Genomic DNA, 19,704 nt, shown 5'->3' on the forward strand with positions numbered 1-19,704 from the left:
CAACAAAATGCTACACAGTACTCAAAACTGCAGGTTTAAGTATCACTCAAAAGTCAAAACAATTGCTGCAAAAATCCAAACTTCAAACCCAATCCCATCAGTGTGTATATCCTTGTCCAAAATCCAAAATTTAAAACGAATCTTGATATTCTTATCACGTCCCAGACCTTAATGCGCTAAGACAACCGTATATACTAAAATCCACCTACAAGGTGATATATAAGACAATCTTACCATAGTTTTCCTTTCAGTTTACTAAAGAGGAAAAAAATACATAAGAACAAATAAATCAAAAATGTTTGCTTATATGGATGTTAGTCCAAAGGCATACAATACACAATGCTCGCAGATTTTTAAGCAATGACAGACACAGAATCAAATTTATTAGACCAAACAAATTATTTTAGTTTGTTTAAACAAGTATTAGAGTAATACAAAACCGTTTGTTCAGATGAGTCCTTGGCACCGAATGTTTCATGAGAATAATGATCGACTTTTGTTGCGTTCCAAACGAGCCTCCCTCTATAACACCAAAAAAGTTAAGCAATCTATTATTATTATTATTATTATTCACAGCTAAATTTCAATCAACAAAAGAAGTTGTAGTAAATAAAGCTAACCTCTTTTTTCTTGCATTCTTTGTAGACATCAAAATATTCTTGACATTTACTTTTATCAGAACTAAACTCTTCCAAACCTGAAAGCAAGTTCAAAAGTCTACTCGTTTAAAGATTATACTCATCGTTTAAACACTTCCTCCTTTCTGCTGTTATACATTCTTACAAAACTAAAAGCTCACACAACGAAGAAAATTCTAATACTTGCTTTTAGGTGTGTAAACGAGCCAAGCTCAAGCTTGACTAGGCTCGAGCTTGAGCACAGCTTGTTTCAAGCTCTTTCTCTAAAGCCAGGGCCCGGCTTATTTATTATTTATTAATTAATAACTTGTACAGATTTTTATTATTATTTTTTATATGATTTCACAAAACCTTAACAAGCCTAAGCTCGGAGGAGCTCGTGTGCAGTACCTTAAACGAGCCAAAACTCGTCTCGAGCTCGACTGTGCAGTGTGAAATTTATATAGAAGCCCAAAAGAGTGCTCAGGATACTAAACAAGCTTTATTCGAGGCTTGGGCTCGATAACTAAACAAGCTTTATTTGAGGATCAGGCTCGGTAACTAAAGAAGCTTTATTTTAATACAATAATAACTTCTATTCCTATTGAGAATGAAGGTAAAAGGTGAATAACTGATTATCATCATCATAATTAATAATAATAAAGCAGATAAAGCAATTGCCAACGGTTATCTAATTAGGCATCCTTAGAGAATGATAAACCCTAAATCTACAACGAAACAACACATAGGTTAACAAATTTCAATAAAAACTAATAATAATATTAATAATTGATATAGGGATGTGAGACAGAAATAGTTTACACTTGAGAGAAGCAGTGTACTGCGAATTGCACTGAGAATCAGAGATTCGAGCTGCGTTTGGATATGGCGGCAATTGATCTTTCACACCCATCTTTCTTTCTTTCTTTCTTCCTTCCTTCCTGCTAAGAGTGTCTTTTCACAGAGAGATTTTATTTATTTTAAATGCTTGCTTCCGTTCTTTCTAGTCTAGAGGCTTGGCCCAAAGTTTTAACGGGCCTATCTATCTAGCCTACCATTACCAATCTCTGTTCACATGAGCCGAGTCACGGTGGTTTCAAGCTCGAGCTCGAAATTAAATGTTGTAGTTTAGCTAGGATCGAGCTCGATTTTGAAGTTAAACAAGCCTAAGTTCTAGCCAACGATCCGAGCTTGGGTAATTTTCGCTTGGTTACAAAAATGAAACAACTCAGCTCAAATTGTTTTAAATCGAGTTTTTTTAGCTAGTTTTATTCGAGCAGACCACGAGCTTTTTGAACAGTCCTAAATATGACAAGCAAGCAAGACTTTTCACGAGTCAAGCCAGGCTTGCCTAAGATTTAAACCGAGCTGATAATTTAAGCCGGCGTGGCTCGTGCGAGACTTTTTAAGCACACTCCAATCCACAATTCTTCTAGAAGCAACTGGTTCGGTTATCAAGACAAGGCCAAATGGATGAAAGGGTAGAAGGCAAAAAACCAAATATATTCTGATGCCTTACTAACGTATACGATGTTGACATTTCTTCTCTTATTGGTAAAGATTTTCCAATCATGCATCGTCAATTTGTCATTCATGGCCCATGGGGTTACCACTTCTAGAAGGATCGTGGAGATGATAGCATGTGGCTCGTCTGAGTAAGTTTTCATGCGCCTTCAATTATATATTCATGTAAATATGTTTATATTACATTCAAGTTAAATTGACATTTATTTATCATATACATGTTCTTAATTATATTTTTCAAAAAATAAACTAGTGTGTTTTTTCATCATAAAAGTAGTTTCTATAAAACAGAAATAGCCTGGTTCACATTTTCAATATCTTTTATATTAGACAAAAATAATATTGATTTGCAACATTATTGTTACGATTGATTTTAATGCCTGTTTTCTTATATTGTTTTCAAAAATGAAATACAATATGTTGATGTACTTTTATTTTACAGTGTGTTTTGTAAGTTTATTTATTAACTGATAAGTTTTATAACAACCTTATGGTAGTCATGAAGCTTTTCATCTTAAGGTAATTCATTATTCCGTCCATCTTGATAATGTTTTTGAGAATTTATGAACATATGAGCGCATTCATTACAAAATAACTTTAAAACGAGAATTACATAAGCACCTGTATGTAGCATTGGCGAAATATATTGAGACAAAGGAGACGACTCTTGTATCACAATTAAATCACTACAAGTGTTTTACAATTCTTGCATTCTAGGACCAAAATTGTGTTTTAATAACCGTCTATAAACTTTAACAACTATCTCATGTTTAAACACATGAATAATAAATTATGAGACGAATACCAAAGTTGATAATCTTCATCAAACAAAACTTGCCTATGAATCCTGAATCTATTCTCCTCTCTATCCTTGAATGTTGTTGACCATTTATTGCAATTATTCTTTTTAATTTCTATAAAAACTCAAAAACACCAACTATAACTTCATAAATAGCTTCTAAGAGGGAAAGGAAGACGATGAATACTGCCATTTATCCTACTGCAATAATCCTCGTAACTGCATGCTGAATAGATCAGCTATAGCACAACGGACATCCATCTATAAAGGGCCAATGTTAGGTAGATAATATCCAACAGTCCCCATTGATGGATCATATTAAAACTGGACCCACGAAAAAGCACAAGATATTACCTGTCCTTTTTCCGTAGTTTTTATTTTATGTTTATGGGTCGATTTGCATTACTAAATCGTCCTATCTAGTTGCTTACCAGATAATTTTATTTAATAAAATAGCCGCCGTTCTAAAAAAAAGTTACCTGCTCACAACATACGAGCTTGGTGATCAAAGGGTAGAAACTTCCGAGGTGTCTCCTGAATATCTGGCTGTCCATTGAGTACATACCCTTGAGTACCTAGAGTCCACGTCAACATAAATCACGCACCAAATGACAAAAATTATCAATTTATGTATTTTTTTTCTTAATTATAAATTTTTTTACCATGAGAACCCATTAAAGAAAACCAAGTAAAGTGCAGCATACGCTAGGCAGCTGACCTTCAAGGGGTCAACAGAGGAGCAGTGGAAACTGGATTTCAACCTTAAAAGCCCGTTTTTTAAAACTGACTACCCGGGTTGGTTATGCATAAGCTGTAAACGACCCAGGGTGGGCTCTGCTAAAATGTTGAGCTTGAGCTCGACTCGTCAAAAACTCAAGCCAACTCGCTTATTTTAAATTTTTTTATAAATTTTACACAAGTTGATACATCTAAACTAAAAATAATATTTATAATGTACACAAAATGGAGAATATATAAACTACACAATTCATAATTTATATATATTATTTGGGTTGCATACTTGCATATAAAGATCTGGGCTACACGAGCCAACTAACAATCGAGCCACGTGCCGAGCGGACCTTGGCTTGCGCCCGCCTCGCTTACTAACCGAGTTGGCTCAGTACGGGTCGCTTACAAATAAGCCGATTTCGAGCGAGCCACAAGGTTTTTCAAAAGCCTTAATTATGAATATTCAAAATCCAAGATGTAGGAAATGAATACCTTAACAACAATGGGAGACCGAAGTTCAAGAACTTGATGAATCTCCATATTAGTACTATCTCCAATACTTGTTTGGAAATCCGATGCTTCTTTGAGTACCTGACAGCAAAAGGCTGCAAGCTTTTCTTCAGCATTAGTTTTAACTCTATCATTATCTTCATCATCAGTGTTAAGCTTTCCATTTTGGTTTAAACCAACTCCAGAAGTTGTCTTGTGTAACGTCTCCAAGTAAATGCAGGTCCCGGTAAACTCCTGGCGAAGAAGATTAATTGGTGGCCTGAATGAAGATAAACTAGTTTGAGTCAGAATGATAATGTCGATTGTCTTCTCAATAGCATCTGAATCCGTCCCATGAATATAGCAATGTTTCACTCTAGTTTAACAGAAGTGCTTTTATCATTAGTCAATGTTTAAAATATCCTTCAAATATCATATTATATAGTCAGCCAAACATATGTCATCATTTAATACTGCATAAATATGACAATGAGCTATTTCAAAACATTTTTCAAAGTGTATTCACATGCTTACAACCTCCTAAATTTCTTTACAAAAAGAAATGCTAGAAATAATTTCATATATATCCCTACAAAACATAACAACAATCATATATATCCAAACCAAATTCTAAATATCATATATGTCACTACAAAACTTGACAGTATCATATATATCCCTATAAAACTTACCAAATATCGTATATACCCCTCTAAAGTAATCAATATATAATACGTATCCAGTTTAACATATTTCATGAAATATGTTAAAAATGAATATATATGATATTTTGATTATTTCAGATGGAATGGATACATATGATATTTAGAGTTTGGTTTGGATATATACGATATATATATGGCAAGTTTGTAAGGATGCATATGAAATTATCCCAAAGAGTTATATCAACAATATAGTATTTTTAATCGTCTTTAAACATAATTATCCAAATAACCAACCTTTCAGGAGTAACATGTTGCATTCGTAACCTGAGGTTAGTGTATGAGTTATATGACGATGCAAACTCCAACATCGAGAACAAAATTTCCAAAATGGTAATTTTTTGGTAACCCTTCAATTTACTCCAGTATTTTTTCTGCATGTTTAACAGACAACTTAAAAATGGATTAACAAGGCCCAATTTCCTACCCAAACTGGCGCAATCATTTGAGCTTCGGCTCACTCTAGTAAGGTTCATACCTGGATGATATCAAGGGCCCCTAATAATAGCAACTGAGTTATGCATTTGCTCCTTATTGTTCCCATATATGCACTTTCTACAGCATCTTCAGATTCATTTTCCTCATCAGGTGACTGTATATTACAAAAGGAGGAAAATGAGTCAACTCTAAAGTCAAAAGTATGTTTCTTTGACTTTAAAAGTCAAAGTGAACATGGTACCTTAGATGGGGTAATGGGTATTAAGGCATCTAAAGTCAGGTTCTTAGGTTTAGAAGTGAAACTTCTAACAAGAACACTGTCCCTCATATTTCTCTTAAGTCTTTGACCAATTGTTTGACTTCTTTGCAAACTTGGCTTATGAGAAGATTTATCGGAATTATCAGATGGAGTTTAACCTGCAAAAAATTATAAGTTAAATTCTTTCTTTAAACTTTTATAATTTTAATACATTTTGACAAATCATAACCTTCGGGTTCTTGTGGATCCATTGATGGCTCGTCTTCTTGTTTATCCTTCGCCACCATCAATAAATTTTGACCTGCCAAATAGACCTCATTACATACAGCCAACAAGGTTTTGATATTATCGTCGCTAAAACCGTTTAATGTGATTATTAAACTTACCAGGCGATTGAACCAAGGGACTATTGTCTTCTTGAACTTTTAAACCATCACTCATAACTGATTGATTCTTGGTGCTTTCATGACTCAATGTATTAAGTAGCTCAAGTGGTTGAGTGGTGTAAGAAGCATCCCTTAAATACAAATGTGTCAAACTGTCAATATTGTTACAATATTGTAAATGCAAAAAAGATCTTAAAATGGAATTATAAGCACCTTATGCTCTTTAACAAGGTATCCCAGTCAGAAACAATGAATTGGTTTCCTCCAATTTCTATAAGATGAACCAATGCACCGAGTGATATTGAGACCACAGATTGGTCCGTCTTTTTGGCACAATCTACCAGTAAATTTAGCAATGGAGATAACATGAAACAAACCTCCTGCAGGAGATCTTTTACAGATTATTATCTCACAAACTTATAATGAATAATCAAGATCATTTGTAATAAAAGATCATTAACTATATGTGATAATCAGATAAGCAACTGTTTGAACCTTCAGTGAACAGTTCGAGAATTGTTAGACGGGAAGTTCGTTTGTGTTTATATATTTAATAGACGAACAAACATGACCAAAAAGTTTTGTTAATTTAGTTAAATGATCAAACATATTTGTGTCTCGTTTGTTCATTTTTGTTAGTGAACTTTCTTTTACATTCGTTCATTAAATTCCTTTGTTTACGTTCATTAAAGTTAGTTAGTTTATGTTTATTAAAGTTCGTTCGTTAATATATTCGTTAATTTTTTTCGCCCATTACAACTTAGTATAGTTTTAATAACTTTTGAGGCCCAACACATTTTTATTGACATTACTTTTATCTAGTTATAGCTCAGTTATATTTGTTCCTTTACGTTCGTGAATTGTTGGTTCATACTGTTAACGAACAAACATAAATGAACACGAACATGTTCAATTTATTAACAAATGAAAAGGAACAAGAAAACCCCATTCGTTTAGTTGTTCGAGTTCGATCATCTGTTTGATTAATATTAAACGAAGGAGCATGGATATGCTCCTTTCGTGTCCATTCGGTTGGTTTGCAAGCCTAGAAAAATCTGTTTATCCAATTACTAAACTTGATTTCAACTCGATTTATAGAGTAATCAGTGGAAAAACACAAGTTCACACACTCGCATAGTCTCGAATGAAAATAACAGTACCTTGTAAAATGTGTTAAAAAGGTTGCATAACAACTGCAGTGAATGAACAGTAGTTTCACGAATCCACCCGTCTTTAGAAGCTGAAGTGTTTTCTTTTCCCGCATGCCTCACATGATCAAAAATAGGAAACAAAACTCGGTGAAATATACTCTCCCAAAAAGTGGGTGAAAAATGGCTTCCTCTTTCATTCAACAAATCAAACAAAACCTCAAGTGCACACTTGCTGATCTCAGCACGCGGGTCGGATGTCAGATCAGATAAACCAGCCAGCATTGGAAACCAATAATGCTCTGTAACATCATATGTTGTATCTACATTGGTGTAAATCGGTTTTAAACTACCACCAGGTATTAAACCCTAATAAAGACAAAATGTGATTACATTCGGTTTTGATATCGAAAAAAAAGAAAACTAAATTTGAAACGGTGATGAATAATAATATAAATATAAATAATACCTCTGCAAGTCGATCCTCACATATGCGGAGAAGTGCGATAGCTTTTAAACTGATGCGGGGAGAGCTTTTACTGTTGGCAAAACTTATTAGGCAGTTAACACAGTCCATGAAACAGTCTCCAACAACTTGATCAAAGTGCTCTAGTATAACTGTCAATTCAGTTAGTTTGACACGGCACACCAAAATAAATAATTGTATGTTTCTAGGGGTAATTGCATAAGCAGTAATACTCTCTATTTTGGGTAACCAGCTTTGTTTGCACCCTAAAACCCCATAAAATCCCAAAATGTTTCTATACAAGGTTGTCAAAAGGGGTATTGACATGCTCATTTTCATGTCAACATTTTATTTAAGAATGGTGTTATTGACGTACCATCCCCAAAAACGCACATTAACATGAATGTCACATCATACAGGCTGTTTGATTATATGAGCCATATGACTTTTGCAAACCAAAGACCTGTCACATAATACAGGGTTTGTATATAACAAACTTTTATATCACACGGCCTGTATGACTTCTGACACAACACAACCCTTTCAAATCAGTCATTTTTTAGTTAAGTTATAGGGCCCGTATGAACATTTTTTCCATATCATACGAGCCATATAAGGTCATACGGCCATACTATTTGGCAAAAGTTATACAGACCCGTATGATGCGGCAGAAAAGTTATACGGCCCGTATGAATTTTAACACTTACACACTACTGCCACATCGGTCATTTTTAGTGTAAAGTTATATGAGCCCGTATAACACCTTATACAAGCCTGTTTGAACATCTATGACATATTATACGGGTATTATATAGGGTCATACAACCCGCATGATTTGACAAAAAAAGTTATACAGGCCTATATGAACATTGATGCCAACTCATATGAACCATATAGGTCAGATGGCTTGTATGATTTGGCGAAAAAGACATATGAACAGTATGACTTGTCAGTGGTGTATGGATAGTATGACAACGGTGTGTGTATAGCTAGCTCTGCCATTATTTATTTCTGATTTTCACTATTAAGATATGATGGAAGTAAAGCAATGAATAAAATACCTTGCTCTACATTCTCAAAAGCACTTTCAACAATTGATTCCAACTCATCACTAGCAGCAGCTGTGAACACCATGTAGACACTTCGCCAACCAGATCTAATTCCAACCTTTGATTTTATCATCTGTATCCAATCCACATGTTGGTTATAAAGTAACATAGTATAAAAAAATGTTTTAAAACAATAGCCCAGTGCATAGACAGGTAAGCATACCTGAACGATACAATCAACAATCAATTTCCTAATTCTTTCACTCCGACTGTGCCGCATTAAAATAACAAATGGTTTCAGGGTATCATTCTGGAATGTGAAACTGGCAAGTTCTGCACGGTCCATGTATTTTATGCCTAGTTGTTTTAAAGAATCTATGGCATACATTGCAACTTTCTCATCATAATGACTCCCAGCAACAATAAAATGATTAGAAAGGACAAACCATATTCTAGCCCACACCTGAAAATATAAATGCTTTCACTAAGTTGAAAACCAATGAAACAACATTATCGTCACTATAAGGATCTCCATTTTCTTTTTCACTGACACTAAAACTTAAACTGGTTTTTTGGATTACACAACCGGTAAAACGACAGTTAGAATGATAGTTTTCAAGTAATACTTTCTTGAAATCATTAGTTGAAAAACTTTTATTTAGTTCACCTATAATTTCTAAAGATAGAAGCATATTCTTGAAGCAAGTGGCGGACTATTAGTCTATTACCATGCGTATACGAGCCATATTATAATAAATGATATCCACAAGTTTTTGCAAACTATAAACTCGGGCTGGGATATGCTTCAATTCTTCAGCTGATACATTACAAAGAGCAGCGAAAAATTCCACCACTGATTCACTCGGGAGTTTAACACTGTTCAAGAAAACTTGCTCGGATGGTTTTCCAGCCAATTCTTTAAGTGACTGAACAACAGCATCTTTAGAGATTTGGTTACCTCCATGCATTACAGTTGCAGTCATAGCTGGAATAGATGTAGTATAGTCTAGTCTAGATATGCACTCCAAAACAGCATTCCAAGAATCTTGGAGCGTGTCGGGTTCTGAGTCACATAGATCTAGTAGAGTCCGTAAGGCTTCAACATTTTTACTATGCATATCTCTTGGTGCATGTAAGAAAGTAAATCTGCAAGAGCCAGTCAATAGTTTGAACCAAACAATGGAAGACAGTTGAGTTTATTTAGTCAAATTAATCTTAAACGAGGATTCAAAAGTGGACCCCTTTAACTGATTTGAGAAGAATAGTCCTATTCAATGTTTTCAAAACCGAACCATATAGCAATTCGGTAGCCAGACCGGGTTTAAGAACCGGATGACGTCCCAAATAATATAAAAACATAAATCTATATATACACATCTAATACAAAACAAAATATGAAAATGCTTGATGTTTTGGTGTGAATTTGCAATTTTAATAAAATACTAAGATTTAAATAAATAAGATATGGAGTCCCGAGGAATAAATGACTCGTAAATGAGATTTTGTATCCAAAGGGTCCCAGGTTCAAACCTTCCCTCTACGTAAACATCTTGGATGGCCATCGCTGTTCAGAAAAAAAAAAAACAAAAGATTTGGAAAAGAAATTTTGAAATATACTGGTAGTAGAGGTGGCAATTTCAACTCATTTAAGGAATGGGTCAATGTGGGTTGTGTTTTATCTCATAAGGTAGATACAGGTCAAATGATTAGACTAGTTATATAAATATCATATCTAGAAGGTATCAAGTGTAATATTATTCTCTATATATAGAGCAGCTATGGACCCTATTATACACACAATCAAAATACAATTTACATACCTATTTAAATTGTATATTGATTGTGTGTAAAATAAGGTTACATAGGTGCTCTATATAGAGAGAGAATAGTATTACACTTGGATACCTTCTAGATATGATAATTATATAACTAGTCTAATAAACCCAACCTGGCCCGTTTCAAGCAAACCTGTATTGACCTGTTACCCAATCTGCCCTGCCTGCGCATGATGCAAAGTAGATATTTACCTGACCAATGATGTCAAAAAAGCATATCGCATAGTATCCATTCTAAGAACATGCGTCATGTAAATTCCCGCTTTAAAACCTTCCATACAAAGAATCACTCGAGCCTTATTTTCCCTTTCCTCCATCATAACAGAAAATGTAGCAAGCAAAGGCCACCCTACAGCTTCAACCATTGGTCTAATAATCTCAATCCGTTGAGACGTGTAGAATGTTCCTCTTTTTGCTCCTTGTTTCTTAAAAATTTCATGTGTTTGTTTAATAATAGCTTCACTCTCAGACTGGGTGTCAGACTGACTCCTAAGTTTTGGGAGAGCCAAATTAAGAATACCAACAATGCCCCCTTTTTCTTCGGTTTCTGCTTTTTGCCAACTGCTTTTTCCCATATTAATCGTTTCGTTCTTCATTTTTATCTCTTCTTTAACAATGGAATCATATATTTCCTCCAAAAGTGGTCTTGGGGCACATTCTTCGGGGTCATTTGTGGCATTCATTCTAACGAAATCAGATTTGGACATTTTAGGCCAGACCATTGGATTATGAGCATCAGTGTTTAACATTATGACTGCATATGCAAGAACATATGCAGTATCTGGACTCTTGAATAGACCTGGATTATCTGTACAGTAACTGCAACAATGGCAACATATTCAAGAAAATTCACCAACAAGAAATAATAATAATAGGCACACAACTGTTTGGCGGAAAAAAAAAGTTGGATGTCGATGCATCTGTCTATGCATGTCTGCTTTGCATGCAATATGAGAGTAGTATAAATAAATTAAATTATTACATTCGAAGTACATTCTTTTGGTAGAGGTCAGGTCGGAAATCTGTCTTTTGAATGAAATAATTCAAGAGGTTTTGTGCATTAAAAGTTAGGGGTGCGCATAAAATCGAATTAACCAACCCATAACAAAATTTATTGATGAAACACAACCGATATAACCCAACTTAAGAAAAAACTGATGGGTCGGTTTAATGACTTTTGAAAACCAAAAAATACTGGGTAGGTTTTGGTTATCGATATTTCCATAACTGACAACACTGACCCGAACCAAGTTTTAGTAAATCAACACTTAATCAAACCGGCCCAATACGTATAAACGACCCGTACAAACGAATGATACAAATGTCAAATGGTAAAACTCAAACTATTCAAGCCCAAATGTGTTATATTAATTTATTTGTGGTTAACCAGAGAATGATAACCAACCAGTTTCAGTTAAGTCGGTTATGGTGAATCAGTTTATAATGTTGGTTTGCTTCAGTTATGGGTCGGTTAAAATGTGTTGATTGTTTTGTTTGCGTATGTTAATTTATACTTTGCATTGATGATTTTTAGCCGACCCGTATCGCCCCCTCCCTACGAAAATTTTCTGTATCTGCCATTGATTAAAAGTACACTTGGGGTGACATTAAACCTGTTTGATCTACTGACCCGTTAAGAGATAAAATGATATACAAGATACTTACCGCTCTGCAAATTTTTCCATTATCCGATCTATTTTCTGAGCTTCACCCGGAAGCCACCTTTGAGAAATTCACGAATGGCTGTATGAAATTTCATTCCAGAGAAACTCATAGAATCAACATAAGCATGCATTACAGAAAGAGCAAACTCCTCATGTTGACCCAAATAATCACCAATCATAGCCTGAAAGTCCAGCCATTAAAGATGCTTAACATCTATTAATGTGTGAACATCAGTTGTTTTACTTATATAAGAAGTACCTTATCCAAACTGGATGTATGCCTGAGAAATTGTGCAACTGAAATGGGTATATTTTCCACCAACCTATTTGCTGTGAGAAATCCAATACCCCTTGCAGGATGCCTGTTGAACTGTAAATTATTGATGATATGTAAGTACTCCCTCTTAAATACTTGTTTCTTGTATATCTTATTTAGATACCTTTTTGTGGTATTTAAATTACCAGTTTAGCCCCTTTTTAAACATAATCTGATATTCTCATCTCATTAGTTATATTAAACTTTTTTATTTTTCAAATGTGTTACTCTCATTTGTCAATTAATATCTCAAATTCTTATTTCTTAAATTTATTGATGATATCTAAATTATATTCCAAGAAAACAAAGGTGGCAAAATGGATGTGTGATGGGCTGTATAGATGGTTAGAGCGAGCTCTGGTCACATCCAATACTTTATGGGTCGACCTGAAGCACTTCTTTTGTCCATAATTTTTAAATGTTTGACTAGGCCTGTAAACGAACTGAACGTTCAGTGAACCAATAGGCAGGAAGTTCGTTTATGCTCATTTATTTAACAAACGAATGAACATGAACAAAACTTTTTGTTCATTTAGTTTAAAATTTAACAAACGAACATTAACATATGTCCTGTTCATTTATGTTTGTTCATTTACACTCGTTTACGTTCATTTTAGTTGTTCATTTATATATATTCAATAAAACTCTTTAGATCCGCTACAATTTAGATTTTAGACTAGTTTTATTAAATTTTTAGACCCCTCAAACTGATGTTCACATTTACTTTTTACTGGAGTTCAATCGGTTATGCCCATTCATCTATTTTCAGTTATGTTTGTTCGCTTAGGTTCGTGAACTATCCGTTTATAATATTAACAAATGGACAGAAACAGACTCATTTTCTTAACAAACAACCATGAACAAGAAACCCCATTCGTTTGATTGTTCATGTTCAACCATTTGTTCAGGTTAAGTTAAACAAATGAACACAAACATGTCCCATTCGTGTTCGTTCGGTTGGTTTACAGGCCTAGATTTGGCAGCTAAGGTGAAAATTTAAGGTGCATATGGGTTTTGTTATAACTTTGAGTGACATTTATCTGAACTGGTAAAATATGTGTGTATTAAAAGAACATGGGAATCTTTGATCTATTTTGACCAAAAAAATACTGTTGACTTCAAGTCAAACTATTCTTGTTTGTTTGGTGTTAATGGAGGCATTAAAAAAACCTCAGATATGGCTGCTTCTATGGTTGACTTTTGAGCCTTCACTTTCCCAAAGTTATTCGCTGAACTGCTGCTGTCTTTTGCTTTAACATCCTCAGATGAAACTTCTTCATGAATAGATTGTTTATCTTTGTTTTGTTTTGCCTCTCTAGGCAACTTCTCCCAGTCAACAAGTGACTTTAAGACACTCACAAGACACTAGAAAGAACAAAAGTCAACATGTACACATTTTATTATTGAGTCGCATAAAAGAAAATATAAAAAATGAATATAAACCTGAAGAGATGATCCTTTAAGATTTCCATTTTGGACAGAGTTAGCAGAGTTTGGATCTAAATCTTGTGACCCTTGGGCTATTTTGGAAAGTGTTGTAACCTAAATATGAAAGAAATTAGAAAAAATAAATCACATACAATTTCAATAACTCAAAACAAATATGCTCAATCATACCATTCGTTCAAACGAATTAGGAGCTTCAAGATGGCAATCATAGTTCACATACAGATCAATAAGCATCTGTGGTTCCGTGCAGACTTTCTCCAGCATCCTGTGATTATGAAGTTGTAACAAATTCATTTAATAAACCAAATAATCAACGAGGATTAACAGTCTGTAATAGAAGTTTCCTATTTCAAAACTGTAAGTGGATTTTGTACCGAATCACCATTAATTTGAGATTCAGAGGACATTCTGAGTTGTCTAAAGTTCTCAAAACAATCAGAGGAAAGAAGATGCCAATTTCAATCTGAAAATGAATACTAAAATTGTCAAGACAAAATCAAGCAGATTAATCTCCAAAAACATATCTAAAGTTATTGTCATAACTTACCTTGAGGCCTTCTCTAAATCTCAACAAAAGTACAGAAAAGATTCCAGTAGCATACTGTAAGAATATTAGACAGAATATGTTTAGTCATAAGGGATCTGAAGGCACCCTCTTATATATGCTGGTGTATGTTGATGACATTATTCTAACAGGTAACAACACTACAGCCATTGATAATGTTGTGCACAGCCTTAGCAAGTCTTTTGCTGTTCAAGATATGGGCCCTCTTTCCTATTTTTTGGGTATTGAAATCAGCCCCAAAGGTGCTGACATGCTTCTTTCCCAAAAGAAGTACATTATGGAACTCCTCGATCGAGTGGGCCTATCTAATGCCAAACCTGTGCCCTCTCCCATCATAACCACCGCTAACTTGGCTCTTGGTGATAGTCCACCATTTGATAATCCGGTTAAATACCGGCAGATAGTTGGGGCACTTCAATATGTGACTCTTTCACGCCCGGATATCACATTTGCAGTCAACAAAGTCTGCCAGTTTATGCACTCGCCTACTGACAACCACTGGTCTGCAGTTAAACGAATCCTTCGTTACCTTCAGGGCACAGCCGACTATGGTCTTCTGTTACAACACAAGTCTGGTTCTCGCTTGCATGCTTACACGGATGCTACTTTTAACTCCCTCAGCACCTTTTCTGATGCTGATTGGGCAGGTTGTCCAGATGACCGTCGATCCACTTGGGGATTTGCAATATATCTTGGCTCCAATCTAGTGTCCTGGTCTGCTAGAAAACAAAAGACTATCTCTCGGTCATCAACAGAATCCGAATATAAAGCCCTAGCAGATACGGTTGCTGAGCTCACTTGGCTTGAAACCCTCTTGCAGGAATTGTGTGTTCCTATTGCCTCGGCCCCCACTTTGTGGTGTGATAATTTGGGTGCTACTTACTTATCGGCGAATCCTGTTTTTCATGCACGTACCAAACATGTGGAAGTTGATTTCCATTTTGTTCGAGAAAAGGTAGCACAAGGGAAACTCTCAGTTCAGTTTATTTCTACACATGATTAGATCGCTGATGTATTCACAAAGCCGCTGCCTTCACAAAGATTTCTTCTATTACGGTCCAAGCTACAGGTCGCTTCCCGGCCTTAGCTTGCGGGGGAATATTAGACAGAATATGTTTAGTCATAAGGGATCTGAATATGTAGAGTCAAGGGATATGGATGGTCTATAGGTTTCAGTTGTAATCCCTTTATATATCCCTATATTCATCTTGTACATAGACATTCAAATACAATATACAATTACCAAGTTTTACTAAGAAAAATGATACAATATCATTTTAAGAGAAATATTTAAAACTAAAAAGAAAAATGGTGATTAAAGCTTAAAACTTGCCTGAAATATTGTTGGGGAATTTGAAACCGATGCACGTAGCAAGGCATATGATAGGTAAGCTTTCACCGAGTCCATAAAAGTGAAGTTTTTAGTAAAAGAGTGACTAACACCCTCTAACAAGCCCTGAAAATTTCATATTTTCTAACAATTTATAAGAAGAATTTGGCCAAATAGATGAGTTATTGTAATAAAGTACCTGTAGAAGTTCGAGGGATAGAACTCGTGTCTTTATGGTAACTGCATCATGATCTTCTTTCATACCCATCTGCAGTAATAAAAGTTACAATGAGAATTATTATTTAAACCAAGAATCATGAAAAAAATAACAGATAAAAGAAAATGAAAACCTTGCAAAGGGTGCGAAAAACGAGCAATGCGTCACGTTCTGCTATACTCATGCTCTTGGGATCAACCTCACTTAACAATACAGTAGAAGTCAATACGTTATTGTTGTAAAAAATAATCTTTATGGTAACATTATATTATTAATTAATTATATACCTGATCTTTCCATCATCATCAAGCTGCACAGCCTTGTCAAGAGCTGCTTCCAAGCCCTGTGAAACAAAAATGGTCAACCATCTTGGTGTTGACTTTCAGTAGCATATGACACACACTTTAACAAAATGAGATATCTAAAAGAATAAGTAACTATGCACCTTTATATCATTCCCACCAGCAAGATTCTGTAGTTCTTCAAAAGGTGCAATTAATCTGGCAGTGGGAGTCAGCATTTGACCATCTTCGTCAGCTGGTGAAGTTTCTTCTACTTTCATTGATGACTCATTTCCTTTGTTCACAGGTTGACCATCTGAAAACACCTAAAATGCAAAATATACAACACTGAAAACTAAAATATAGTGGAACCAATACTACTTTTCAAATGTGTGAAAAAAAATAAACACAAAGGTATAGATTAAAACCGAGTTGGTCTCCGTTCGCCGGAATACTATGTTGATCATTTGAGTTAGTATAGCTTTGAATGTAGCTTGGTTAATGGGACTTTTACTAGACAATGAAAAGAGACTATTAATTCAATCTGCTAAAGTCATATACATATTTAGATGAAAGAATAAGAATAGTAGTTACCTGTTGAGTGCAATATTATAGCACACTCTAATTACACTTAACAATGGTTCCCCGTGAACTACATATATGAACAAATCAGCAAGTCAACCATAAACCACAATTGACATCATAAAGAAATAACATAAAAGAATGTTCTTTTAAGAACAACAGCAAGATCCATTTAATGATTTATATTACCTCTGAACTTGGTGGATGACACAGCAGTAAGCAACACTTTCAAGACTTGAAGAATTGTACTGAATCAATATCCTCAGAAGTTAGTACCAAATAAATATTAAATGTTGGAGAAACTTTCAAATAAATCAAAAAGGAAAACACATATTGAAGAATGTACTTGTCAGGTGAGTTATTATCAACACAACCACAGACCATATTCAGTATGTCTGTGAACAGTGGAACATTTTTACCATTCTCTAGACCAGGATCACCCTCTAGATGATCATATGCAATAAGTTTCTGCACTTAGAGATGTTTATAAACACAAAATGTTGACATGATGTAAAAAAAAATTTGAAACAAAAGTGTTAGGCAAAACGAATCAGCATTATATTGCAGTTAAAGCTACAAGAATTAAACAGAAAATGACATACGTGTATACAATCCAATGCAAGCTCAATGATTTTTGGATTCTTGGTTTCAAATGCAAGTCGAAGTGGAATAAGAACGAGTTCCGCATCAGTTCCTTCCAAAGATTGGCCAGCATTTGACAAGGTCTTTGTAATACTTCCACCTGAGTCCACTTCAGTTCTTGCATTCCCATCATCACTGTCACAAAGCTCCATTTTGATGTTAAACTAATGTTAATTAAGTTCAGATAACACAATCTCACCATCTCAATAATTAGGTATGTTAAGCCCTAATTCATTAGTCAGGGATTATATGAGCCAAATGGCTTATGTTTTATCATAAAATGTATGAGCCAAGCAGCAAGCGATTTCTTAAGCCTGTAGTATACATCTACTCTTTCTTGGTAGTTGCTGTCTCAACTTTCAAGTGTCTTAAACAAATTCAGAATTGCAATTCAACTTCCTTTTAGAAAGATCCACACACCAATCAAAAGTTTTCATGGAGGATATACTTGATGACAAACAAAATAAAGAGAGAATAAGCATCATCAATTTATGCTTTACAAGGAAAATTAAGTAGAGGATATACTTGATGACAAACAAAATAAAGAGAGAATAAGCATCATCAATTTATGCTTTACAAGGAAAATTAAGTAGTTTTAGAGAGGGTCCATCATAAAGTACACGTCTTGACGAAGTGTGCATGAGTTGTCAATGTGTGTGTGCATACACTTCTTAGCTTCTTTTATAACATATTTCATTGATAATTTGGGTTACTGAAAGTGTAAGTTAATATCATTCATTAGTAATTTAGTATTCTAGCCACCAAAGGAACCACAACCGAAAATCACCATTTCATATTATAAATAAAAACAAGAGCATACATGAGTTAGTAATTAATATACAATAAGCACCTCTTATCTTTCCTAGGAGATGTTGCTTGATTGTTATTGTTTCCTGCCACCTCTTGATTAGTTGCTTTTGAACTATCTGCACAAGCACAAGGAACCAGAAGTTAATGTCTGTTCAATACAATAAAAATAATGCACAAAACCTAACATAAAGGGGACTATGAAACGCCTTCAAATCCTCTCTTAGCATGAGTAATCATTTTGTACCAATTTGCTTCATATTTTATGAGAATTCAACATGTAACATTCTATTTTTCATCAACAATCTTACTATCATAAACATAGGCGGATCCAAAAAGACATGAGGGCGGGCCAAGGCCCACCATCCAGCTCTAGCTTGTAGTGTTAAGTCCTAATTTGTAGTGTGATAAATAGCCCAATTTTCTTGTTTTAGTCTAAGCGTCCACCCTTCAAAACTTCAAGCCCAAGGCTCAAACCAATTAAATCTAATCCTAATTGGTTAAATTTGATTTATTAATACGTCGTGCCATCGTTAATCAACTTTTGCATCCTAGATACATATTCTGTCTCCCATCGCATTGCGTCGCCTCACTATCACCGTCGATCCGTAATGTGCCTCCGTACAAAAATTTTTAGCGTCCACCTCTGAATTCATAGCATATCTTCAATTATATCACCGGGTTGTTCACGTACTCAAATCGCAAATTTCTCCCTAAAATTCGATCGAAACACAACACACTGTTTCACTCAATTCATAACCCTAGAAATCAATTCAACCAAAATTTAACAGCTGCACATTCAATCACACACCAATTCACTCAAATTCGGATCAAAACTAAACATACGGATTAACCGAAAAACAAACAAACCTAGATAACACCGGATGGAAATCTGAATAGAACTGTACTTCTTTCCAGAACATTTCTTGAGCATTGATTCAAACGCTCTAGTTAGAAAGCCTCCGGCAGCACCTCCAGCCATTAATCAACGAATATTGAAGAAATGAATTGAGAGTGACGTAAAGAGATCTGAATGAACGATTATGAGTGAGTGTGTGATGCATGCAGTGAGATCCTATTGTTGGTGATGAATGACTAAAATAGATAATGGTGAATCGTAAACGTTTCCCGTCCTCTTTATTTGCAGTTTTGGTTGCTTCGTTCTTTATTCTGCGTTTACACTTTTCAAATGAGAATTTAAAGCTTTCCATAAATGAAATTATTCACACAAATCGTCCCTCAAGTTACACAACAGTGTCTGTCATGTAAGATGTTGTGGATTTAAATCATATAATAACTTTTGTAATTTACGGTATGTTTGATTGGAGGTAATGGAATGAAGAGGGAATGGAATGGGAGAAGGAATGGAATGGATCATTACCATTCC

At 34.7% G+C, this 19,704-nt stretch overlaps 1 long non-coding RNA gene and 1 pseudogene across 2 annotated transcripts; both read right to left on the reverse strand.

Moving 5' to 3' along the window:
• Positions 1 to 450: 450 nt before the first annotated feature.
• Positions 451 to 1,552, reverse strand: LOC143615770 (uncharacterized). The gene is made up of 3 exons (XR_013150536.1): positions 1,440 to 1,552; positions 621 to 697; positions 451 to 522 (listed from the first exon to the last, which is right to left on the reverse strand). It is a non-coding gene; the product is annotated as an uncharacterized LOC143615770 (long non-coding RNA).
• Positions 1,553 to 2,925: 1,373 nt separating this feature from the next.
• LOC143615767 (brefeldin A-inhibited guanine nucleotide-exchange protein 5-like) lies at positions 2,926 to 17,662 on the reverse strand (annotated as a pseudogene). Its single transcript, XR_013150535.1, has 32 exons — positions 17,471 to 17,662; positions 17,215 to 17,336; positions 17,058 to 17,116; positions 16,881 to 16,938; positions 16,715 to 16,799; positions 16,451 to 16,612; positions 16,293 to 16,348; positions 16,139 to 16,208; positions 15,988 to 16,056; positions 15,792 to 15,914; positions 14,441 to 14,494; positions 14,268 to 14,356; positions 14,062 to 14,158; positions 13,888 to 13,986; positions 13,615 to 13,809; positions 12,388 to 12,498; positions 12,130 to 12,310; positions 10,657 to 11,283; positions 9,358 to 9,775; positions 8,853 to 9,092; positions 8,642 to 8,762; positions 7,584 to 7,732; positions 7,127 to 7,483; positions 6,180 to 6,346; positions 5,967 to 6,097; positions 5,810 to 5,881; positions 5,563 to 5,738; positions 5,362 to 5,475; positions 5,121 to 5,257; positions 4,165 to 4,441; positions 3,420 to 3,515; positions 2,926 to 3,201 (listed from the first exon to the last, which is right to left on the reverse strand). The product of XR_013150535.1 is annotated as a brefeldin A-inhibited guanine nucleotide-exchange protein 5-like (transcript).
• Positions 17,663 to 19,704: the final 2,042 nt, after the last annotated feature.

The sequence above is a fragment of the Bidens hawaiensis genome, unplaced genomic scaffold (assembly GCF_021521415.1).
Source record: "Bidens hawaiensis isolate Kalapana, Puna unplaced genomic scaffold, B.hawaiensis_p1.1 tig00044207_1, whole genome shotgun sequence".
NCBI lineage: Eukaryota > Viridiplantae > Streptophyta > Magnoliopsida > Asterales > Asteraceae > Bidens > Bidens hawaiensis.